The 26191-nt window shown below is 40.8% G+C and overlaps 1 non-coding gene across 1 annotated transcript; it reads left to right on the top strand.

The window, feature by feature from the left end:
- The first annotated feature begins 1477 nt into the window (after window positions 1–1477).
- TRNAS-AGA (transfer RNA serine (anticodon AGA)) lies at window positions 1478–1551 on the top strand. The gene has a single exon. It is a non-coding gene; the product is annotated as a tRNA-Ser (tRNA).
- The last annotated feature ends 24640 nt before the right edge of the window (window positions 1552–26191 follow it).

Here is a 26191-nt window from a genome sequence, read left to right as displayed (position 1 = left end):
AACAGCTGTTCTGGGTTTCTTCTTGCTCAAGGCCTTTGCACAAGCTGTTCCTCGGCCAGAAAGTCCATCCTGACTTTGGCCTAATGCCCCAGCCTCCCCACCAGAGAGGCCTCCTTGACCATCCTTTGCAGGATGGCAATCAGCACCCCAAGCCTTCCACCTCCATTCGCTCCTGGAGCTCCCATCACAACACTCACCATGATGTCCCAAGTCATAATTAAACCACTTATGAGCCTGTTTAACTCTTCTGTCTCCTCCTCTAAGACATGACCTCCATGAAGGTGGAACCGAGCCTGTCTTAGCTGTCATATATCCCCAATAGAAGATTAGCACAAACTATTCATTGAATGGAAGGGTGAGTAAATTAAGGACAAACAGCAAAATCTAGGAAAAATTCACAGATCTCAGAGAAGCATGGGCTGAGTGTTGGAGACAGGTTGGGGGTCTATCAGGTGGACTCTGGAAAAATATCGGCCTATGAAGACCAAGAATACTACAAAATTTGATTAAAAAAAAAAAAAACTTAGCAGGAGATCCCAAATCAGTCAACAGTACTATCGAGAAGGAAAGAATATTCTAGGGACCTGGTGTCCTCAGAAGTGTGTCCACTTTGACCTACCTCCCTGGAAATTCTCCAGAGCAAGAACTTGTCAAGAAGAGCAAGCAGCAGGGCACGAAGCATCTTGAAGCCCTTACTTTGTGCCGGGCACGGTTAAGCAGTTTCTATATGGGATCAATCCTTTCCCACAGGCAGATCTGTGAATTAGGGATTAGTCCTGCTCTTTTAGACCGGAGCTTACAGATGTCATCGGTTTGCTTAAGGGGAAACGATGTTCAAGGGCAGAGCAAGGATGCTAACCTAGATTTATTTCTGACTCCAGAGTCTACAGCTTTTTTTCTGGACACCAGCCTCCTTGTTAAAGATCTTCCAGTGTTGCTGCTGATTCTCTAGGGCTCCTGGGATTCTGGGATGGCACAAATTGTTCTTAGAGCTCTAAATCTGCCGTAGGGCAGTGTGCGCACATACATGTTTGCAAAAACACATGTAGGCAAACACGTGTGTGTTCTTGTATTTCTACGCAATGCTGGGTGGGTAAGTGTGACAATTGTTTGAATGACTTTGCTGTCTCAAGTATGTTACCTTCCTGTGAGAGAAAAGAGGTGGAATTTTAACACCTATTGATGCAATAAGAAAATCAATAGTATATTTACCCAGTGTACAGTAGGTTATGGATCACGTATAAAAAGATGTGAGATTTGCAGATATTGACTGATATATATAAAATAGATAAACAAGTTTATATGGTGTAGCACAGGGAAATATATTCAATATCTTTTAGCTTATGGTGAAAAAGAATATGAAAATGAATATATGAATATCCATGCATGACATTGTGCTGTACATCAGAAATTGACACAACATCATAAACTGAATATACCTCAATAATAATAAAAAAAGGACCCTAACTCCAGCAGGGGAGGGTATAGCTCAATCGGTAAAGCACATGCTTAGAATGCATGAGGTCCTGAGTTCAATCCCCAGTATCTCCTCTAAAAATAAACAAACCTACTTACCTCCCTCCACCACCAAAATAAAATAATTAAGTAATACAATAACAAATAAATAAAATATTTTTAAAAAAAGGATGTGCTCAGACTCATAGTAACAAGATTGGTATCCGGAGGGTGACATAGCCCAGTGGTAGAGTGGGTGCTTGGCACAAGCAAGGCCCTGGATTCCATCCCCAGCACCTCCATTAAAAAAAAATAATAAGTAAATAAACCTAATTACCTCCCCCCCAAAAAAAAATCTAAAAAAAAAGCTTAGTAGCTGAATGTCTTCCCATTTAATTAACCTGGCAGTTTAATAGAATAAAACGATTTCCATAACATTTTTTTTTTCAAAATTGTTTGGATTTGACTGCTGCCACTGTCCTGGGTTTTCTGTGGGTAGATTATCTTAGTTTGGGTTTCAAGTTTATTCAAGCGGCTTTTAAGTTTATTAATGATGCCCACTATGCACGGAGGGCTCTGTTGACATCACAGCTCTTTCTGTTTACTTTATTGCCAAGATGTCCCTGGAAACTCAAACACTGGGCTTGTTCACCTAATCCAGGAAGGCTGGGGGCATGGTCAACCCTTGCGGCAGTCTGAGGGGGATCTGTTGGTTCATAATGTGGAGGAGTTTCCACACTGGACTTGAGGAGGGCAAGATGGGGAAACTAGACAGCCTCCCAGTCTATTTTTTCCTCTTTTTTTTTTTTTTTGACAGGTGTGGCCTTGTTCTATTACTTGAAGTGATTAAAGCGTGGCAGATGTGTCTTCATTCACATGCAAGAGCATAATTAAAAGTCAAATGTAAATCGTCAATGGATTATTTGTCTTTTTGGATTATTCGTGTCTCTACTTATCTTCAGCAAAGAAAATAATTGTGCTTGGACTCAATTAATAGCATGATTCATAAAGGGTCGCCTGACCATCTGTCATAAATGCCTCATATACAGATCATACCATGCCCTGTCCTGGTTTTGCAAATGCAGTTGGTTGACCAATGCTTAGGGCTGGGGCAGCCCACACTGAGTGGTGAGGTCCTGGGGCTTGAGGGGTGAAGAACGGTCTTGTCACTTCAAAGGAAACTTCAAGCTGATCATCCCATCAGCGAGGGTTTCGGTTCCCCAGGGACAGCCATGCCTCAGCTGCCTCCGGATTGAAGGCCACAGAGCCACGGGGAGGAGGGGATGACTGACCGAGTTTGCGCTCACCCACATTTACAGCAGACCGCCTCCACCAGCCTCCCAACCTTGGCTGCAGACTCAGGGTGTTTAATTATTTACATGGTAATGGATGGACCAGGAGTTGTCTGCCCTTCAAACAGCTCACCGAGGGGAGCAACTGTGCCTCCTTGTTCATTTGTGGGTTTTTTTCCTGTGAGGAGGAAGGCATTTCATTCAATTTTACTGCACACAGAAAGGTGGAGAAACTGCTGCATTAGCACAACTCCCAAATGGCTTCCATTTTAAATGAAGAAAAAAAAAATACGCTGACTTCTGGCTTCCTTATGCTTCCCACAAGTTTCCTGTGTGCAGGGACCATTGAAGAGACCCAGGTCAAAATGGATGCTTTTCTAGGTAACATAGGGAGTCCCTCCTTTTTTCTGAAAGCAGGATGATGTAGGTTAAGAAGGGAGGGACTCTGGAGTCCAACGCCTGGGATTGAATCCCAGATCTGCCCTTTCACAGCTGTCTGTCTTTGGATATGTTTCTCAACCGCTGTGTTCCTCCTCTTCTCTGTCTGTAATTGTGCCACACCCTCCCGGGGTTGTGTGAGGATGAAGTGAGCTAGTACATGTCTGTACCGGCGTGTTGGGGAGTGCCCAGCTCGCCCTGATGACTTTTCTGTTCCTCAAAGCCAAAGGTATTCTGAGCTGATAGAGAAATTCAAGTGCACAAACAATTTTCTCTTCTGTTTTTCATTTAACAATTTATCGCCATCACTTACAGAAGTGCCTCCAAATGCAAAGTCCTCTGTAAAGATGGAAATGAGAGTCTTCAAGTAATCTTCAACACTTTAAAAACTTGGTGATATTATTATATTTGATTTAACTGAATTAAGATTTTCTTTTTTTTTTTTTTTTTTTGCTTTTGGCAGGAATTCTAACAAATAAAGTTGGTTGTCTTAGTTTGATCATAAAGGCATAAATACTGCAGTTCTCCGTCTCTGAGTATTTCTTGAATGTTTAAAGGTAATTAAAGGCATTCTTTCCAATTAAATAGAATCTTTCAAACTTTGGGATTTAGATGGAGAAAACTGTAAGTCCTCCTTGGTAAGAAAAAATTTTGGAAATGTCTGCTCTATTACTACTAGATGTTGCCATAATCTTCATGACTACTTTATGACAAACTTGATTATCTAGCCATTTAAACAACAATTTTGGCAAACAAGTTTAACTTTTTTTTTAAAAACAAGTTTTTTTTTTTTTCCTGGTTGTAAAATAAAAACCATTGCAGAATAAAACGTATCAAACATGAGGAAGTATGCTGAAGAATATAAAACCATCTGGTAATTGGTCCACTTGAAATAACCTTTATTAAAATGTCCTGACATTTGCTTTCTTATACATAAATACGTATGCATATGCATGTGTATGTATGTAAACTTGTGAAATTCAGATTATTATGTCTGATTTTCTTATTTTTCATTTAACATCACAACCGGTTTCTCACATCATTAAGGATTTAGAAAATATTGTGTTTCATGATTATATAGTTACACTATATTTTATTTACCAAACCTACATGGTTGGATATTTACATGGTTTCTAGTTAATTTGCTCTTTTGGGGAAGTAATTAAGGGCATAATTTCTGCAGATAGACTGCCTGAGTTTAGATCCCATTTACCCCTTCCTGGCTGCATGACTTTGACGAACCCATTTACTTGAAGCTTGCTTGCCTATAAAATGGGAACAGCGATGATACATACCTTATGAAGTTTTGTGAGGATTGAGTTAGTCAGCTTGTATAAAGCATTTAGAAAACGGCATGGAATAAGCACTCCATCAATGTCAGCTATTGGGGTTATCACTGCGGTTGTTATAAACACTGCTGTGAGGAGGAAGTGTGAGTTTTAGGTTTGATTTATGATTAGGTCCTTAGGATGCATTATTAGAAAGAGTATGAGCAGAACAAAGGTTTTAAGTACCATTCTTACAATTTGTGCACATATTTTTTAACCCATGCAAAGTTTTAGGCAGAGCTAGCTGTACCGGTTTGTCAATCACTGTAAACATTTTTGCTTTTGCTTTGGAGAAATGGGTACCACTGGAAGGGTCTGAACAGAAATGAGATGAGACTTGGTATATGATTTTAAAAGATCACTCTGGCTGCTAACCACGGGGTCCAATGGTGGGACAGGGAGACCAGGGTGGAGTCTACTGGAGTAGTCCAGGTGAGGGGTTGTGGACACTTGCCCTGGAGTGGTAGTGATGGAGTCAGAGAGGGTTGGGTTCTGGATACATTTTAATAGGTAGAGTCAACAGGATGTGCCAATTGGATGTGGGATATAAAGAGAGAGAGGAGTTAAGGATGCATTCAAGAGTTTTGACTGGAGCCATTGGAAGGATGGTGTTGCCATCAAGTGAGATGAGGAAGGCTATGGATGGGGCAGATTTGGGGATGAAGATATACTGTTTGTACCTGAAAATGTTGGGTCTAACATGTTTCTTAAACCTCAAAGTGGAGACGTCTGGAGAAACATTTAAGCAGACTCTGTTTTGTGGACATACTGTATAACTGGTAATTCTCCAGATAAATTTCCAAGTTTGTGAAAAGATACATAATAAAATGTACTAATTTGAACTCTATATATGTATTATTAGAACCCAATAGTTACTGTACCAATTGTTTTGAACTTAGAACAACAAAATAGTTTTTGGAGGGAAGGAAAATTTTAATCATCGGCATTGTTTAGAATTGCTGGTTCACAGTAATAATAAAAAGCAAGCTATCTTTTCTATTCAGTCTTATTATTGATTTTAAATTATCCCTTGTATTGTCCACACTCTGACCAGATAGCTCTCAATGTCCCTACCCACTGGGAACACTGCTGTCTGTAAGGATTCACCTTGTAGGCTCCACCAAGACCTGAATTTATGGAGAAGTTAATGAATCTTGAGCTACATGGCATGGGAGGGGAAAAAAAAGGAAACAAAATTATGCTGCATGTTGACTGATGAGCTTGCTGATGAGGGGGCAGTGGTGGGGAGAAGTGGCTGAGACCCTCAGTGAAGACCATCTGGTCCAGGGATTGTTTGGGACTCACAACCTCACCTTGGGGGCCGTGGCATTAGTTAGAGCAGAAGTAGGATCCAGTCATCCAGGGAAGGTGGTGACGGTCCTCAGACCTTAGAGGAGTGGACCAGCCCGTTAAGTCCCTCATCCATCTCCCATCATCAGTCCCTGCTCCTTGGCATGGTATGCAGCCCCGTTCCACAGACCTCCAACCCCATCTTGGAGAGGATTTCAGGAATGAATGGAAACTTGAAAAACCAAACATTTACCTAGTACTTAAGGAAACAGTTTAAATTGCTGACCTCCATCATTTCTACGGTGTTCTTCCCAATTTCTTCGCCAGCGTTGTGGATGGCTTTGAGAAAGATTAGGGTGCCTACGGAGATGTGAAGTCACTCGTTTCCTTTGTACATTTGCGCGAAGCGTGAGTTAAGTCTGCAAGCCTGCCTCACTCTCCAAGAACAACCCCGCCACTCCCTGTGGAGGTCAATAAGGAAAGAATTAGTAGAATGGCTACATGGGGAATGCGGATTATCTGAGATTTTCACCTACTCCTAGTCGGCCACCTTGTCCTAGCAGGAATCGCTTCTGGTTTCCAGTGTCATGCCAGAGAATGAGGCCAGCACTGCCAATGTTGGTCCTAAAATGCACTGTTTGTTCCAAAGAAGGATAATGTGATTTGCCTCACGGAGGATCTCAGCAGTAGCTGGTGAGCCCCGAGGTACATCAGGGTTAAGTTACTTAACCCTGCAACCCACGTAAGTCAGTGGGACCTGGGCAAGCAGACCAAGCAACTTGGCAGGGTCTCATCCTGTCACAGAAGGCTGGCCTTTCATCTACTCCTTTTCCTGGATGGTTTTCCTGGGTGACACAGGTGCCAATGAAAATATGCATAATGAAGGTGGCTCTTGGCTTGAAGTCTGAACTCAGCATCCCGCCCCCACCCTTCCTGACCTTTCTCCCCAACTGCTTGGCAGCCAAGAGGTTTCCTGCAGCTTCCCTGAAACAGACACTAAGTCAGACCCAACCTGCATAAACGCAACGTCCTGGGATGCAGCAGGTGCTGTCAAACATCCAAGTGTTAATATCAGAGAGATTATGAGAAATTCCTTTCTGATTTAAGCAAGTTCTTTTTCTGGAAGCCCATGCGTTTCAATTAAATGTGCAAAACTGCCAAAGCCTGCAGGACATATAAAATAAGGTGGGCTAATAAAGCCTTAAGGTATGTTAGCAAAATCCAACATGTTTGTGCGAAGGAAATCAACGATTCAAGGAACTCGCACTTCTGTCGTCTCTGCAGGGGAGGAATGGTTCGCTAGGTGTGAGTGAGTCACTTTCCAATACAAGTCCAGACATTCCGGAATTTTATGTGCCGAAGTGCAGTGTTATTGGAGGAGTTCTCACAAAGGAGAAGAATGGTTATGGGGTCCATCTACTTTCTTAGAAGAAGATTTATGGAACAATTAATCAATTACAAGACTAATGTAATTTACCAAGGGTGATACCCAAACAACATTAATGACCGAAGGAGAAGGATTCCTGGTTAGTCACACTCAGCTCATTTAAAGATCTTCGATGCCATCTCACAGCTCAGCGAGGGATCCCCCTAAGAGAAATAGCTCTGTTTTACACACGGCACTCCATGTTACAGCCCTGAGCTTCGACGCTTGTGAGATAAAAATTTAAAACTGTTTGGCTTCCAAGTTAACCTAAGGTGACTCTCCTTTAGAAATAAAAACTTTTCCTGGCTAGCCCGTGCCCTCCTACACCCCCTAGGTCAGACAAACAGTGTGGCTCGGGGAAAAAAAAAAAAAAAAAGGTAAAGAAAAATAAAGAAATCCCTTAAGACAGCTTGTGGAGGTTTTAAGCTTAGTGTAAATAAAGGACAAACTACAAATGGAGAAATAAAGGGAGAGGGGCAGTGAGGGTTCAGATGCTAACAAAAGCCAGTAGCCCCACATCAAACAAAGAAAATTCTTTTGCTGCAGTCCCATTAAAGCCAGCTTTTGCGCAATGTCTTGCTTTTGCTATTGCATTTAAAACTGATGACAAGTACATATTTTAAAATAGCCTATGTATCGACGGTGCTTGTGTAGTGTCCGTATTTGTGTGGGGGAGTCTTGTTGGAAGTGAGAAATCTGGTCCATGGGAAAGATACAGGTAGGCAGGCTGGTCTGTGCAAGTGGCTGCCCAGTGAGGACACTGCAGCCAAAAGGTCTACCTCCTGCCGGGTCTCCTCTGAGGCAGCTCCAAGCTTGATCTGTATTTCCTCCTCTGTCTTTTAAAGGAAATACCCTCAAGATGAACGCAGGACACCCCGTGTAGCAATTAAGTTGAGGGAAGCCCTGAAGTGCCAGACTCAGTGAGTTCTTCCAGGATTTCAGTATTTTGTGCTCAGGCATTCCTGCCCTAGACATCCAAAAGGGTCATTTATAGAGCTAAAGACTTACATGTGGTATCCAAAAGAGCGATGGGAGTCCCGTATCCTCTGGGAAGGGGAGAAGAATATTTTATATTTTAAAGGAAGTCTAAAATGAACAGAGTAAATTTTAAAGTTTTGAATGGGGCTGAATGATGAGTATCTGGCTCGGGCCAAAGGCTGCTTACTTAAAAAAAAAAAAAAAAAAGCTGGCTTCCCTAAGCCTATTCTTTGGGGCTTATAGCTGTGTGATTTTTTTTTTTTCTTTTCTGTTGAGTAATCTCTTCAACAAAATGGGGATCAGAAAAGGAAAAGGAAACCTTCACAATGTGAACTGGCCCCTGGGAGCCAGGACTGATTAATGGACAATTTTATGGCTCATTTGTAAAAAGGGAAATTCTAACAGAGCCCTCTGTTTACTTTGCTCCTACAATTCATATCAAAAAGACAGAAAGCAGAGATGTGGGAGGATGGGGGGCACTTTTAGATCTTCGAAACCCTCAATAGCTCAACTGAAGAGAGCAAATAGATTATGGGCATCAGAGCATTAATGAGTTCAAATTACCTGGGGATTTGTTGCAAATAATAGCTGTCAGGAAATGACAAAATGCTAGCACATTTTTTTCCTTTTCCTTCTTTGATAATGTAAACTCAAGTTCAAGTGAAACATTGGAAGCTTAAGGCCGGATTCCAGTTTTTTCTTCCTCTCCCACAGTGAGGGCTGCTTTCGCAACGGTGGCCTGCGGACTTATCAAGGCTGGCATATTGGTAAGTGTGAGCGTGTGAGCGTTCTTGTGTATGCATGTCCGAGTGTGTGTGTGCATGAGAGTGTAAGCGTGCTTGTGTCTGCAGATATGTTAAATCTTTGTTAAGCTAGGTTGATTCTCCCTACCCAGTCCAACTCCAAGGACAAGGGCTGTCCACGTTACCCATAGATGAGTGAGTGTTACGTTGGTCCTGCGCCTTCCAAACGCATTTCAGAAGCGACCAGTCTAGATGCCAGAGATGGGTACCCTCACCTAATAATATAATCCTGGTTTGAACTATATTTAAATCCATGTTTCTGGAGCTCAGTCTTGCTAAATAGTTACTCTATGTTCTTTCTCTAATTCGGATGAACTAAAGTACACACGCACAGACACACACACACGCACAAATCCAAAAACACCCAAACTCATAAAATAACAAACCAGGTGCAGATAACTTGAATAGACAGAGGCTGCATAGTTTGACCCTGCAGGCTGCACCAGGTCGGATGTCTGAAAGAGCTCTCCTGTCTCCAGCCCATACAACCACCGGCACACGCCAAGTGCACAGCAGAGCATGGCATTTGTGGTCTACTTTGCCTCAGTTTCCCAAGTCTGGCGAGCACCTGTATACTGTTTCACAGATAGATTCTGAATCTTCATTTAAAAAAAAAAAAAGAAGTATATCAACATAAAACTGTCTAAAAAAAGAGAAAATAGTAACATGGATAGTGGCTCAGTGGGATATTTTAAGAGAGAGTTTTATTTATTTTTTCCTTGTATTTTCTAATTTCTCTCCAATAAGTATTAAACTCCAAGTAGAAAATAATTAAGTTACAAATACGCTTAAGTACAATGAGTGGCAATTTAGGCTTCTATTTTAAAAAGTACAGCAGGAGTCTCTTTCTTTCCATTTTTCAGCCCTCCAGCTCGCCATCGCGAACGTGAGTGCGCAACAGCTCCACCGCACACACTTGGCTGTACGTTATTTCATTTTTTCATTCATGAAGAAATATGTGAGTCAACGTGCTGGAAAAGTAAAGGGTAAAATGAAGGGTCTGGTGAAATCCTGTTTCTACCCAAGTCTCAACTCCACCTCCCACTCCAAGGGGTTGTAACTTACCCCTTACCTGGGTAATTATGAAAGGGCTGCTTTCCTCCCTACTTAAAGTAATTAAAAAAACTAATCATTTCTAAGAAAATACTAAAGTATTCAATACACACTGGGGTCTTTTCCTGGGAAAGCTTCACAGTGAATAGTTGTATTGAGTCTTCGCTCCTTTGCGAACTTGAGCTTCAATACCGTGGTATAATTATGAGGCAACGTGGGCTTATAAGGGCATTTCATGACTTCTGCAGTTACAGTTGGGGAGCCCATTCTCCCTTCTACACTTGAAAGTGACTCAGATTAATTTTGGTGGGAGCTGGGCATATGTATCTAGGGGAGAATAAACCCCTAAGTGTGTAATTAGTAATTACACACTTTTTCTAGGTCCTGACTTGTAGAGATCAATTTTGTTTTCTCCAGTTAAACACAATGACTACATTGAAAAAAAGAAAGAAAGGAAAAAAAAAAAAAGTCTTTCAAGAGCCAACTATTTGACCTGGTTCCTTTATAGTAGAGTTTGGGGGTCTTGTGAGGTTTCTCAACACTTTTTCCTTTCCTGGCAATAAGTTTACACCTCAGATATTTAGAGTGGGGGATAGAATTTTCCTTTATGGCATGTTGGATGTTGGGCAATGGGCCTACTTTGTATCCCCCAAAAGGCTGGTGATATCTGGGCTTATTATAAAAGTGTGACTTGAAAGGACCTTTAGGATCACTGTGTATTTCACTTGTCCTTTAAGACAGGGCGGGCCTCCTCTGTGCTCCTCTCATAAGCGTCCCATCAGGTTTTGAAATGAGAGGCACCATGGATGTGGCCATTAGGAGGTCATATCTATAGAGGACTCCTCACATAGCTGAAGCAAAGGATGCTCCACCCAGATCCCTGAGCAGTGACACGTAGAACCAAGTGGCCACTCACTCCATCTCCCCCAACTTTCTCTCCCATCTCGAAGGCAGGATTGGAGGGGAAAATGCTCTCAAGGGGCTTAAGATACTTTTTGTACATTTCCACCCTACATGCTAATCCAATTTGAAGAGAATTATAGGAAAGTGCCAATAAACTCAAGCTTGTTGGTTTGATTCCAAGACGAACGGATTCATGTCTCCATATTTCGTGATCGACAACCGACACAAAGCTCTCCGCACCAGCTTTATTTCCGTCAACCCAGCTCCTTGATGCTTTACTTAGTTTAGAAGAGACCTGTTCGGGTGTCCCACTTGCTTCCTTAAAGACGAAATACATGTGACATGAAAATAAGTTGTGCAGTGATGAATTCAAGTGCATAAAATCGAATTTACTTTATTGCTCAATTTCTGAGCTCTGCCAGGCTCATGAGATCCCATTTCTACTGTGTCTGGTAACATTGTTTTGCCAAATCAAGGTCACTCAATCACTTGGGATTTAAAAGGCACTCACTTTTGAGTAGCTGCTCAGTCAAGGCAGTATTCCTTCCCCCTAGACCTTTTGCTTCTGGGTTGAGGGCAGGGTGTATTGGTCCCCGTGCGTCTTCCGATTTGCCAGCTGTCTGAGCAGGCGACCAGCCCTGAAGGTCCTGGGTCACTACCCTTTACTTGTGTTGCTTCAGATGTCCCTGCTCCCCCTGCCGTGGCCACGTGTGCTGGGTTGAAGCACTGTCTCCTTCTGGCCCCAACATAAGCCCCAGCTAATTCTGGAGCTTCCAGATTCTTCTGGATTCCTCCGGGAGCTGCAGAAAGCTTTGGCCTGCTTCACCCTACAGCTCTGTGGCCCTGGAAAAACTGCAGACTCTCAGATCCCCCTTCAGTTATGTCTGCCCTGCCAGATTTTCTCCCTCCTACAGGAGAAGGGCTTGGCTTTTCTAAGAATAGTGTGATTTTTCTAAGAAAAATTATCTTTCTCTGGCTAAATTTTATTTTGCAATCACCCAGATATATTCTGGGGTTTCTTTGATCCCCGCGGGACCGAGCCTCGGGCAGGAATCCCACCCTAAACTCTCTTCTCTGCTTTGTCTCTCCCTCCCTCTTTCCTCCCAGAGAAGATTCAGGTCCCCTCGTGGTGTGGCCAGAAAACAAGTCTTGCATCACCCAGAATTCTTCCCGACTCAGATTTATGATGTGAATGCTTTGCTCTGAGTCTCTTAATATTAGCTCTTGATTTTTAAATCAAGTTTTTGGAACTACTTGTCCCTGCCTATTTGTGGTCCATGCCTTACTCCACGGATAATGCTTCTCAGAAACCTTACTTGTGCTAAAATGGATGGGAGCAAAAGAAAGTACACACACACACACAGTCACACACACACACAGACACACATGCAGGCACACGCACATTTTTGGATAGATTTTCCCACCACATTTCCTCATATTTTAAAATCATGTTGGCTTATTGTGTGTGCATGTGTCTGTGAGTGTGTGTGATTAAGATGATTGGTATTTAATTTCAGTGGGCTTTTTAAAATCTTATCTGAGTGTCTGTGCAGGGGGCTATAAAAGCAATGCGAGCAGATAGACTGAGCATACGTTTATTCTCCTGTAAACTATGTGGGGAAAGACATCAGGTTTCCCTTCTGGGTATCCTAGAATCTATCACGTCCCTGTCATTTGATCAGAATGTCAACACCTCCTGGGAATGACGGGGCAGAAACGGTTTTCCACAGCTGGAGACATTGGCGGTTAGCGTGGAATTCGTTTATAGATGCTCCAACAGCTGCCTGCAAGACACCTGGCGTGGAATGAAAACCCTTATGAGACGCCCCACCTACGTCCTTGTCCTTTTCCCTCAAGTCTTCTCCCCATAAAACATTTCTGTCCACTCTCAACTAGTCACACTTTCTCACACACACTCAATGCTGTTTCACATCTTCATTTCTTCTACCTGAAATGCCTTTTGTCTGCTAACGTGTTTGATCAGGCTGTTCCCGGTCACGTCCTCTGGGGAACCTTCCCTGAACGCATCCTCCGGACAGTTGGGTTCCTGCTCTTCTCTATTCCATCACCCCCAAAGTAGACTCCATTGTGGGATTTATTGCATCATCATTTAGTTGGGGTTTGTTTCTGTCCCAATATCCCTCACCAGATGCCGGTTACTTTGAAGGCAGGAACTGAGCCCTCGGCATCCCCAACCTCACGATGTATATAGCGCAGCGTCGGCATCGGGCTGTGCCGTGTGTTTGAGAAATGAGTGACTCACTGTGGATGGAAGAGACCCAAGGAAAATAAACAAAAATCAAACAAAAAGGGCAAATCTAAAAGACGACTTTGTTCGTATAATGTTTTTCCTACCAATAATCCAGAATTTAATAATCACTGAACCAAAATCTACTGGTGTGAAGGGAATAAACTGCTCACATTGGAGCAGACATGTTAATTCTTGGGGGCTGTTCAGATCCGTGTCCTTCTTGATGACACAATTCCAAAACTGCTTGCTAACCTTGCGAGCAAATCAGTTAAAGCTGGTAGAGTAAATCCTTACATTGGAGAGAGGCCAGTCTAAATGACTGAAGTGTTATTTTTTTTAAGGAAGTTTTATAATTTTAAGATCACTGAACTGCCAGGTCTGCTTTAATGAATAATTGATACTCATTTGGAATTATCCCAGGACATTTTTGATAAGAAAATGGATACCGTAGTAGTCCAACAAAACCGGGAAAAGAGTTTTTTTTTTTTTTTTTTAAAAAAACAGTCTCACAGCAATCTCGTTTGCACAGTATTACCTTGCTTGAAATAGTTCTTTTTGGTTTTTGCAACAATGCGGAAGTAAAGTTTAGTTCAACCTACGTTGACTTAGGACGAATTTTGTTAATAGCAGGGTATACATGAATGAGGTCTTACTCTATCTGGTGGCATTCAGCCTTCTTGCTCTCTTTCACACTTCTTTCCCTCAAAATGGTTTTGTGGGGTTTTTAAAGTCAGCTGTGTCATTGTTTGTTACTCCTCAATCCTGCAGTGAAATCTGTTTAAAGAGAAAATCTGATAGATTCTGCTGTCTGCTCTGAACTTTCCAGAGGCTTCCCATTAAATTTGCAGCTGAGTTTACTGGCTTCAGTTTTCCTTCATGCCTCACCTCTACCCATCCCTCCCCACAATCCTTTGCAATTTCTCAAAAGGCCTCCTGCCTGCCTGTGCTGCTCCCTGGGCCCGGAAGCCTCGTGGCTCTCTTTGCACCTGGCTTCCTCACTACGACACCTGTGTCAGCCGCGACATCACCTCACTTCCTTGCCTGGACAACCTGGCATCCTGTTCCCACGTCTGGATTGGGTGACCCACCATGTTCCCTGATAGAACTTAACCACACTGCACTCGCTCTGCCACCAGGATTTGCGGTATTTGAAAGCAAAACCCTTGTGGCATGACTCTCTGTATCAGGGTGTCCTGTGACTGTGCCTGATTGCGGTAGGCTTCAAGCATTTGTTGAATGACTGAATGAATGGACTCTTGCAAGCTTTAAAGAAGATATCTGTGTGATCTCACTCCATGGCCTTTGGTGAAATCAGACTCTTCTCCTCCTAACTTTTCAAAAATGATTTTTTTCTTTACAATGGAAATAGTAAAAAATTATTTTTATTTATATATTTTTTAAGCTTCTGCTGTATGTCACTGATTCTGCAGAAAGTCAGTGGTTTGGTTTCTCACCAACAAGGGCTGGGCTGGGATGTTAAGCCATCCTGTGTTCTTACTGAATCTCCAGACTCATTCAAGGGAGACTCTGTTCCCCATCTCACTTCCCTAAATTTCCTGGAGGAGGTGAAGGAATTGATGTTTCACATTATGGTGGTTGCATTTAGATTTGCCCTGAAACTCCTGAGTCACTTAAGCCGAGTTGATTGGTCCTGTTCCTAAGAAGACTGAATCCTATCCTCTGCAGATAAACACTTAGCCAAGTTTGGAAGAAGGACAGATGAGCCCATGATGGGTCCCGGAAAATGAACTCTGAATGAGTAGCTACAGGGCTGGGTTTAGCCCCATAATGGCTCCACCATTACTGGCTGTTTAGCCCTGGCCAGGCCAGTGAACTTCTCCTGACTTCAGCGTGCTCACCTGCAAAATGGGCAGAACCCCCCTGCCTAGGTTTCTATTAATGCTTATGGGAGATGTGAAATTGTGTGGTAAGTGACAGCCTGTCCCATCCTTCATTCTTAGGCATTCTTGATCCCCTGTCTCAGATGTCCTTCCTCTGGCTACATGTAACCCTGTGCACATCCCTGCTGAGGCTGAGGTATAGGGTATTTTATCACTAGACTGGCCGGACTGCAAGCTTTTTCTCACTGGACTGTAAGTTCTTTGAGATCTGGATCCTACATAGGTACCTAGAATGAAGTTCCTGGAATCAGAGAACACTACTATTAAATCTCAGACTCAGTGCTGGTGGTTCCACCATTACAACTTCATTTTTTGGGAAGATGAAAGCTTATTTATTCTTAGATGCAAATGCCCTTAGAGGGAAGGAGAGCACATCTTTGTTGTTAGCTAATATTTACAGGGGATTTACAGACTGTCAGCCAAGCTCTGAAGGAGGATGGGCAGGGACTCGTGGGTGAGCCGGGGGTGCCAGGAAAGAAGTTAGAGTTTCTCGTAAGGTAGGAAGGTCCTGGGAGCTGGGAACATGGTCTGTACTAACGAATCCCATTCTGATCACTGTCCTGGCCACTAAATCTGTTCAGTGGCTCCACTTCTGTCACAGAACAATTTGATTTCCAGACCTGATTTTAGTTGGGTCTGCACTAGGATGATTTACTTAACAGAAAGTTCATGAAAGACATTTTCTTTTCAGGGGATGGTGATAATCAAGAGTTAAGAAAGGACCTCATCTTCCCTTAGGAGACTAAATACCCCTTATGCCTTCATGCAGGCTGAATGCTGAATACCATTTCTCATTTAAGAAACATTCTGAATTGCTTTCATTCTTTTGCAGAGAGAAATGAAGACATGTCCAAGGGCTTACCATTTTTACATATTTGGTCCTTAAATTCTTATCCTTTTGAAATCCTTTCAGCCTTACCCAGGTGGCCTTTGCAGGAGGGCAGCATAATTCTGCTTGGGCGGGAACAGTACTCCCCCTGGCCTCTGTGCACCACAGCTTGGCTTATTCAGGAGCAAGGCTGTGTTGCTTTGGCGGGAAAACTTGGTAGACTTGGATATAATCCTCTGAAGAAAACAACTGTGTGCCATGAAAACTCGAAAGTCTGAAAGATTTTCTGCAAGTAGCTGCTCTGTGAGTGGCATTATGAGAAAGCAGAAAAAAAAGAGAGACGCTTTGGTTGGCTTTGTGGCATTTCCTTATTGCCTGATCTTTAAGAAAGGCACGGGACAGTCACTCTTCCTTTAGAGGTCGGTGACTGGTTTTGAAGTTCAAGAAAAAAGCGTGACTTGTTGAACCCTGAAGGGGATTCATATGATGATATCCTGATTTGCCCTCTTGTGTTCCTGTTAGTCTTTAATGACTGAAAACTCAGAGTCAAGAGACCGGATGTAGGTGCAAGTCTTGGAGCTTCGGTTTCTTCTTGGTCTGTTCTAGGGAATTAGAAGACAAATTCTCAGTCAACCTCCCAAGTTGTAAAAAAAAATCAGGAGATGATCTCAACAGTGACTCTAACGTCTCCCCAGCTGAGGAGGCACCAGGCAACCTCCTCTGTACACGTTACTGCGTTTAATCTTTACAGCTACCCTAAAAGGTCAAGCCCTGACATTCCCATTTTACAGGTGAGGAAACTAAAGCTCAAAGAGATGTAGAAATGTCCTCAAGGCCTTATGGTTAGTTAGCAGTCAAGTTTCAAACAGAGGTTTTCCTGGCCTCCAAGCCAGGGCTCCAATATTCTACTTACCGAGGGTCCAGAATGGAAAATAGCGCTATTATCCGGAAGCAAGATATGCCATGTGATTCTGAGCTATTAGAAATTAGTGATGAGTGTGTGTTCTCCCACACTGGAAGTTTGCAGTGTAAACAAGAGGGCGTGGGTGTGGATGAGCATCTAAAAAGCCGAATGCCATCATAACGTAGGGTTTTATGATGACATTGGACCCCGATCTTGCTCTTCTAGTGAAGGGCTTCATGGAACAAAGTGGACAATTTCTTCTTTCCTGGAAAATAAATAAATAGATAATGAAAAAGGAAAGTGAAGATTAGAAATTGAAATCTTTCCCTTTCTTTATGAAATGAATGCATGCTTATCATTTTAAATACATGAAAAATAAGGAACAGTATAACAGAAAGATAAAAATCACTATTCATTCCACCAACAATCAATAATTTATACTGTTTTTGCATAGCTAATGGCATGTTGTATTTGTGATTTTTGTTCAAATCTTTTCATTTTGCTGTGTACTGTAAGCATTCTTCTGTTTTCTTAACTTTTTTGTAAACAATGTTAATAGGTTCTTTATTGTTTCATCATGAGGCTGTGTCATAGTTTAATTAGCTTTTCTACTTTTTAACGTGTAGGTTGTTTCTATTTTTTTCTCATTTTTATAATAACACAGTGAAGAGCATGTTTGTTACTTTTTTTACTTTGATACAATTTCCAACTTACAGAAAAAGTTGTAAGAATATTATAAGAAATTCCCATATAGCTTTTAGCCAGCTTTATCATTCTGTTTCTCTCTATCTCTCTTTCACACACACACACACACACACACACACCACAAACACACATTTAAACTTGCATAAATGTTTTTGAACTGAGAGTAAACTATCCCTTTACACCTAAACACTTCAGTGTGATTTCCTAAAAACAAGAACACTCTCTTAAGTAACCACAGAACAAGTTTTAAAATTTGAAACTTTAATGCTGATATAATATCATTATCTAATCCACAGTCCATTTTCAAATTCTTTTTGTTTTTTTAATCTAGGATCTAGTCCAGCACAGTGAAGAACATTTTTATATGATACTTTATTTAAATTTATAATATTTTTTATGCTAGATTCCTAAGAGGAGGATTATGAGGTTAATAGACATAGATATTTTTATGACTATTATAATTTGCTGAAAGTGGTGGTCATCTGACTGAAAATCTAAGGAAGTACTCATGAGACATAACAAACATTAACTACAATCATAAAAAAAACAAAAACCCAAATTTTATATTCTCTTATTTTATTGCCAGTTACTAGGGATATTTTTCTTTATGTTTACTGACCTACTATGGTCTTTCTTTGATTAGATATCTATAGTCTTACCTCTTTTTTCAATTACAATCTTCAGAATTTTCATATTTATCTTATATGCTCTTTATATATTAAGGATATTGTTATCTATTAATCATATTTGATAGTAAATACTTTGCTGAGCTGTCCGCCTTTGGGGAATTTTCCCTTTAAAGAACTCACAGCATGATGACCAGGGAACTTTTTAAAGCTCTAATATTTAGACAAAATGATAGAAGAAATGAAAAAGACAGATCTTAAAAAAAAAAAAAAAAGAGCATTCTAGAAATGAAAAAGTTTCTTAGCCCCAGTTGGAAATAATCAGCATCTGGCTCAGGACTGTGAATACCTGAACAGAAAAAAGGAAAGTACTATAAAAAGAAATTATGATGTTGGACCAAGAGACCTGCACTACAGCACAGAGTGAATCAATGACTCTGCTGTGTGTGAGGGAACCTGAGATTCTTTCACTGCAGAATGGGGTGGCACTGCCATCTTACAGGCTTCCCGTCTTACAGTGAAAGAATAATTATCATGTACATTATTGTATATGCTAGGGATAAGGATAAACTTCTGGGCAATGCTTAATTGTCATGAGAATGGAATGCAAGGGAGAGTTTTATGGGTGGACAAGAATACATGCGGGGAATGTACTAGAATTGTCCTGAATCTATCTATATGCATGAATGTTATGTTATAACATCCTAGCAAAGAGCTCTAAGTGGACGTAAAGAACCCTGAGCCAAGAAAGACATTCAGAGCCAGGAGTGGAGATCTGCGGGGAAATTTAAAGGAGATGTTAAAGGAGTGACTAAAGATATCTTAGGCAAACCAGGAAACCAAGCAATCATATACACACTGTGAAAATCATTGATTGATTCTCTATCGTTCATCTGATAAATGTAATAGTATGCCTTTTATACATCAAACATTGTCTTGGTGTTGTAAGTACAGTGAGGAATAAGAGAAATATGACCCTTTGCTCTCATGGGCTTACAGTCTAGTTAAGAGAACAACAGATGTTCAACTCCATACACCACCACTTAATTAGTTGCACTAGGGCTAAGAAAGAAAATGCTGGATGCATTAAGAGTTTACAAGAGGGGACCACTTCTAACCTGGGATGTAGGGGCAGCTGAAAGAAGACATAGCATCCTAGAGGATTCCTGGTAGAAGAAACAGGAAATGTTCTGAAAATATAACTCCTTCAGCTTATACAAAGGGTTAAAGTTTAAATCTAAAAGTCAGAAGGATGTGAAATATACTCATTTCTTCACTGAACAAACTTTTCAAGTGTCTATTATGTGCCAGTTCTGAGAACACAAAAGACTTGGTTTCTAATTCACGTTGCTCCCAGAGAACTTGGACCCAAGTGAAATATTCCACTCAGAGCTGCAGAAGACATTTGTTTCTTTTGGAGGCAAAGAGAGAAGACTTCTGCCTGGTCTGCATGTGGTATCAGAGAAAATCGTCTGGGAGACCGGTGCCAGGAGTAGATAAGCCAGCAGGCGGTGAACACACGAGGGAATGGCAGGATTTTCCTAAAAGGGAGCGTGTATGTGGGCTTGGAGACGTACGATTAACACCAGCAGAGCCATATGGAAAACGGCGAGCAGGATCTGGGCAGGATCCCCAGTTCCCACTGTGCCCAGTCTGTAGCCCATATACAAACCTGTCATAAACCCAGTCCTGCCTACAGCTTGGTCCAAATTGCAGGACTGTATTTCTTTTCTCAAAGCCATGGGGCAGGTCGAGGAAATAAAAATGGAGCTATGACCTTCCACAGTGACTTTGTCCTTCCCCGCTATCCGCGCAGCTCACGGAGGTGGGGGCCAGGCTGGAGTGTTTCCAGGGGGCGGATCTGCCCATGAGGACACTCGCTCCGCAGGCTGAGAGGCACATGGGGAGTTTGGAGGTTAGAAGGAGGAGAAAGGTGGGGTTCACAGGCAGCGCGCTGTCTTGAGTTTCAGAACCAGAGGCTAAGGCGCTGAAGTCTAAATGGTTAAAGAACAGTTCATTCTAAATATAAATACAATACTGTAGACTCTAAGTATTTTATGAGCAAAATGCAGTTCAGAAAAGCAGATTTGATGCTGCACTAAATGTTTTAATTTTTTTTTTATATGCTCCACATTAGAGCTTGCATTTTCTCATACCTCCAAGGCATAGTCTGTTATGGCTTTGGAGATAAAAGATTTACATTTAAATCACACTTCCCCCATGCCACGTTATAACAAAAGCATTTTAAGTTCTACTGTTCACCCAAAGGTCAGAACGCCTTTTTTGGAAAGTCTATATATTCTACCACCTTAGCCAAGTGAGCAAATCCTTTTAGCTTTGAATATCTAAATATTATTTAATAGTGTATGTAAAATGAAATCCAAGTGCCAAGAGTTTCACAACAAAATGGAAAGAGAAAAGTGTTACCTGGACTTGTGATGAGCAAAGGCATTTCAGAGGGACAGGACCCCAAACTCTGAAGTAGATATTTTCTGTTAAAGGCTCACATCATTTTTTCTTTTTGTCAAGTGGGCCACCAAGTAACTGTGTTCCAGCCTAATAAGCTCTCCTAAAATGCATGAGATTGATAATCAGACACCAAGACCCTTAATTTCTTTCACTATTGTCTTGAAATTGACCTACTGTATACTCCCAAATTTTTCCTTACAATACTATATCTATGGTGAACATAATGTATTGTAGACTTAAAATTTAAAAAGACAGATCTCATATTAAATGTCTTTGTGACAATTTTTTTTTAATTAAGAAAAAAATCTAAGCATCATTTGGAAATGGGGTCATGAGCTATCTTGTACTATCATTAACACCCACTGCATTGTCCATCTACCATATTGTTCAGAAAGCTGGATGTAAGGAGGAGGTCTGGGATGCATGGACTTTCATAATCATGTGTCCATACTATTCAGCCATAAAAAAGAAAAAATAATGCCATTTACAGCAACATGGATGGACCTGGAGATCATCATTATAAGTGAGGTAAGCCAGAAAGAGAAAGAAAAATGTCATATGATATCATGCATATATGGAATCAAAAAAAAAAAAAAAAGACACAAATGAACTTATTTACAAAACAGAAACAGATTCACTGACATTGAAAACAAACTTATGGTTACCAGGGGCGAAAGGGGTCGGAAAGAATAAATTGGGAATTTGGAATTTGAGATTTGTAGATACTAACTAGTATATATAAAATAGAGAAATAACAAGTTTCTACTGTATAGCACAAGGAAATATATTTACTATCTTGTAGTAACCTATACTGAAAAAGAATATGAAAATGAATATATATATATGTATATGTATGACTAAAATATTATGCTGTATGCCAGAAATTGGCACATTATAAATTGACTACACTTCAAATAAATAAATAAAGAGAGAGGAAAAAAGGGGGGAAAAATCATGTGTCCTTGTTTTCAGGACTGTAGGGGGCCAATTTCACAGGAAAACATATTGGCTTTTACATTTTATCCTTTACCCTATAATTACCATCTTAGTCTATGGTTTCAGAGTTGAACTTATAAGGCAAAAAGGGGACAATAGCTTGCTTCTGATTCTGAATGTGAGATCAAATGTCTATTAAAGTCACATATTCTTTATTTTTAACAACACACAAACTCTCTTAATCACCTGCTGTTGGAAAGTAGATGGAAGAATGAGGGTATGTTTCCAAAAGCCAAGAAAGAGTAGAGGAGCTAAATCTTTACCAGCTGACCTTTGTGTTCAAGAATGGTGTGATGGACCCAAGCATTTAATTGAAAGAATACAAACAAAAAAGCTCAAAAACAAGTCATATCAAACAAAAAGCAAAAAGGCACTATTTTAAAATAATAGCATATGTACTTTATTACTTTTTAATAAATGAGACCTGATGAGATTATTTTTAAGTATGTGAAAAGTTTGCTCTTATTAACATGAACTGATCAAATTTCTCTGGTTCTAGGATGTTCTTGGGGTAAAAATCAACTGCAAATTAGACATAATTTGGTTTCAGCGAAAAGTGGCACCAGAGGGAATATATTACTACATGAAGTTAGAATTTGACCCATAACAATGGTTACTACTCCAACCTCTGGTCTGCTCTAAAACCTTCCCTTGAAATAATTTTTTTTAGAAAAAAAACCTGGTAAGCTGGAAGAGGAAACCGCTTTGTCTACTTTGGACAATTGGTGATGCTGCACTTCATCTGAAAGGAATGTGGAGGAAATGTTTAAACTCTAATATTTTCACACACAAGAAGTTTCATAGGGACCTATAAGCTCAAGACTGGATTGATATCCAGTCTTCTCAGAGTAAGGCTGTCTAGAAACTCCAGTGCAAATATTCTTTAATAACTGGTTCTGGTTGGACATTCCTCCATAGTGCTGTCTACCAAAATCATTACCCTTTCAGATTAAAGAAAATTTTTATTTATTCAAAGTTTCAGAGTGCTACCTCTGTCTAGGGGACTGCCCAAGGCAAACCATGACGTTGAAGAATTTTGCCTTCAGTACCATCTGGTTTTCTCCACTCCTCCTTGCTCTCCTTTATTCCGTGTCTTCTTACCTGGCCTTCTACTCTTCCTCTATCTCTGATATTCTCGAGGGTGCTTTTTTACTTTTTCTTGCCCTCAATTTATTCTCAAGAGAGCACTCAAGATGTCTTTTGCATCTGAGTGTGGAATTAAGTCAACTCTACTTTCTCCCCTCTGTTTGGTTTGTTTTCTGTATTTTTTATTTCCCCTAATTAACTTTCCTAAAGACATTCGGGCATGAGGCAGCAGCGAGAAGAACTAGTTTAGCCATCAAAACAGAAGACTTGATGGGATACGGGATCATGCTATCTCTGGCACACTCGCTTCATCCTCAGTTCCCAGGACAATGATTGTTTGCACTTTGTGGTATCACAAGAGACTGAGAAACATCCATGGTATTCATCTAGCCCCTGGATTGCTTAAGAGATGACTCTTATCTGAATACTAGTGACAAGTATTTTCCTGGTGACCAAGGAGAACCCCCCAGTTTGCAAAGTGCACATATACTGTAGAATTTTTACCAGACCTGTGAGTGTCCCTAGGACAGAGCAAGCAAAGTAGACACGAGTTATTTTTGTCTCCCTATCATTCCTTCAGTGTCCAGCCCTCCCTCCATTTTCAATCTATGGCTATATTTAGGGGAAAGCATATGACCGATGACTGGGGATTCAGATTATTCCATCTTTCTGATACCAAGAGATTGGTTTCTGAATGGGCATTTGACTGAAACTGAGCAATGAGAGTCATCTCCCAGGATTTAGTTGTCTCTTTCTAAGGACACTGTCTTTTGCTAGAATTGATAGCTGAGAGGATGATGAAAGCTTAGAGCCCCCTGCAACCATCTCATGAGGAAAGGGTGCTAAGCACGAAGGCAATACAAAACAAAGCAGAACAGAGAGATAGGCAGGCATCAAGGTCTTAGTGATGTTGCTTCAGCCTTTGGATACAGTTGGGCTTGAAATAAACCACATGTCTGGGTTGCTCAGTCCATTTTAATCTTAAAGTTGTGTGAGTTGGGTCTTTATCACTGGTGACCAAAGAAGTATTGCTTAACCAAGGACGTCATCAAGGGACCCATTCATGAAGATGCCAGACAACTGATTACAGCGGGGGACACAGAACAGATATAATTGCTAAAGCCAAACTCAAGGTGACATTGATGCTCCCCTTTGTTGAGTGTCTGCCTCCTGACAGATGACTGCAGTGTTACAGACACATGCCCTCTTTCCCCACATCTCCGGCTGGCTCTTCACTGATAGGTGATTCCTGATTGACAGTAGGAACACATTCCTAGAATGGACAGCAAAGTGGAATTTGACACCAAGCTATTTTTTCTCCTTGGTCATTTAATAGTGCCGGCTTGAACCGGTTCCTCTCTGTCAAGTGTCATTCAGAAATCACCCAATTGTTGGTCCACCCTTGCTCCGTTGTTGATGAGAATGCCATGTGGGCTGGAATCAAAGCCTTGGTGAAATTTGTCTATTTTACATCTGTTCTCGGCTGAGAGCTTAATGAGATGCATAGTATAATGAGATGTGTGTCTGGAGTGTGTAATGAGATTCTTGACTCAAGTGTCTAATGAAGCCTATAGCCTAATGAAATGTATAGCATAATGAGATGCATGGCTTGAATGTATGGTACAGATTTGAAAGTCCTTTTAGGCAATATCATTAGGAGTGCAAAATTTTCTCCCATCAAAATAAGCCCCACCCACAGTTCTTTGGGATTTTCTTTTTAGCTTGTAATTTCTCAATGCCATTGTCATCATCACCGTGCGTACTTCCCACATCTAAAGCTAGGAGAACATGATGGCCCTCACCAAACATGATGTGAAGTCTTAAAAAACACAGAAATGTTTGCTTCTTGAGGACAGAAACTCATATTTTGATTCCTTCCCTTCATTTTCTTATTTTTAGTGCCACCAACTCTATTAATGAGCTATTGCTTAACAAAAGCTTCGAAACTTTATGGCTTAAAACAGTCAGCGTTTATTACTGTCCGTGAGTTCTACTAGTCAACCGGCTGATTCTTTTGGACTCAACTAGACATGCTTGTGTGTTTGTTATTGGTTACAGGTCAGATAAAGCCTCTGTTGATTGTGACTGGACTTTCTCACATCTTTGGAGGTCAGCTGCCCATAGGCTTCTCTGGCAAGATGTTGGTTGGGGCAGATGAGCTCCCCTTGATTTGGTCTCTCATCCTCAATTCACCTAGCCAGGTTTGATCTAATGGCAGAGTTCCAGAGGAGGAGGAGAAATCTTCAAAGCCTCAAGAGTCCTAGGTTCCGAACTGTCACACTGCTATTCAATCACATTCCTTTGGGACAAAGAACTCACAAGGTCAGCCCAGAATCAAGGAATGGGGAAATAGATTTCACCCCTTCATGGGAGGAAGAGCCAAGTCACATTGACATAAAGAACATGAACACAGGGAGGAGAAAAGACTCTTTGCACTTTGCCAAATAGAAAGTGAGGGAGAACATATTTGCACCTCCCTTTCCATCCTTCCACCACTAATACAAATTTTTATGGGGGGAAGTATTTATGAAAAAATTTTTCTATAAATGTGAGAAGTTGTCCAAAGGGTAGTGATGTTGATTGTGAATGTCCTTAAAGTCATTTAATGCATTACACTGAAGCCCTATGTCCTGTGGGTTGACAGCGGATGCTCTCAGTAAATGGAGTAGATGAAGCACAGTCTTCCCAGAAACAAACAAAAACGCTAGTAAGATATCTTGTAATAACCTATCAGGAAAAGAACCTAAAGCTGTACACCTGAAATTAACACAATATTGTAAATTTAACTGTGGTTAAATTTTGAAAAACAATAGTAAGGATTACCCATAATTTTCCTTTTAGCATTTAGAAAATATCTGATAGTGGATAGGGTTAGGAAACCATCCTGTCTTTTTTTTTAACCATTTTTCAGATTAAAGTATAGTTAGTTTACAGTGTTGTGCTAATTTCAAGTATACAGCAAAATGATTCAATTTTTTATGTATATGTATATATATATTCTTTTTCAGATTCTTTTCCATTATAGGTTATTACAAGATATAGAATATACTTCCCTATGCTATATAGTAGGTCCTTGTTGTTTATCTGTTTTATGTATAGTAGTGTGTGTATGTTAATCCCAAACTCCTAATTTATCTCTCCCTCCACCCCCATTCCACTTTCCCCTTTGATAATCACAAATTTGTTTTCTATGTCTGTGAGTCTACTTCTGTTTTGTAAATAAATTCATTTGTAACATTTTTTAAAGAATCTACCTCATCTTTGAATTAAAATCTAGTGGAGATGTTTCCACTTTTTCACGGGTTTGCTTTAATAGTATTAAAGCTTTCAGTCTGCCAAGAACTACTGGTGATTAACCCCAGGCATGAGGTATATGTTACATGAACGGACCCTAAAATTTCTGAAGAGCTGTGGAGGGTTTTAGCAGTGAGTATCTCATTTGCAATAGCCTCTTGGAT

This window comes from Camelus dromedarius, chromosome 4 (assembly GCF_036321535.1).
Source record: "Camelus dromedarius isolate mCamDro1 chromosome 4, mCamDro1.pat, whole genome shotgun sequence".
NCBI lineage: Eukaryota > Metazoa > Chordata > Mammalia > Artiodactyla > Camelidae > Camelus > Camelus dromedarius.
Note: the sequence above shows the minus strand (reverse complement) of the source record. Positions and strands in the feature narration are given on the sequence as shown.